Consider the following 828-nt stretch of genomic DNA (forward strand, 5'->3'; position numbering starts at 1 on the left):
AGATTATATATATATATATATATATATATATATATATATATATATATATACCACATCTTATTTATCCATTAATCTATTAACAGACACTTAGGTTCCTTCTACATCTTGGCTATTGTAAATAATGCTGCAATGAATATAGAGGAACACATATCTTTTTGAATTAGTATTTTCACTTTTTTTGGATAAATACCCAGTAGTGGAATTACTGGGTCATATAGTATTTCTACTTTTAATTTTTGAAGAACCTCCATACTATTTTCCACAATGGGTGCACCAATTTATATTCCCATTAATGCACGAGGATTCCTTTCCCTCCACATTTTCACCTACAGTTATCTTGTCTTTTTGACACTATACATTCTGACATGTGTAAGGTAATATCTAGTTGTGGTTTTGATTAACTTTTCCCTGATGATTAATGATGTTAAACAGCTTTTCATGTGTCTACTGGCCATATGTATATCTTCTTTGGAAAAATGTCTATTCAAGTACTCTGTCCTTGTTTTAATCAGATTGTTTTGTTTGTTTATTTTCTGGTGTTGAGTTCTATAAGTTCACTGTATATTTTGGGTACTAACCCCATATCAGACATATCTTTTGCAAACATATTTTCCCATTCATTAAGCTGCCTTTTCATTTTCTTGATGGTTTCCTTTGCTGTGAAAAAGCTTTTTAATTTTTTTTTTTTGTATGTAGCTTAATAGTTCAGGTTTGTTTCTGTTTCCCTTGCATGAAGAGACATATTTTTAAAAATGTTGCTTAGGTTGATGTCAAAGGGATTGCTGCTTATGTTTTCTTCCAGGAGTTCTATGGTTTCAGGTGTCACAT

The sequence above is a fragment of the Lynx canadensis genome, chromosome X, assembly GCF_007474595.2.
Source record: "Lynx canadensis isolate LIC74 chromosome X, mLynCan4.pri.v2, whole genome shotgun sequence".
NCBI classification, from domain to species: Eukaryota; Metazoa; Chordata; class Mammalia; order Carnivora; family Felidae; genus Lynx; species Lynx canadensis.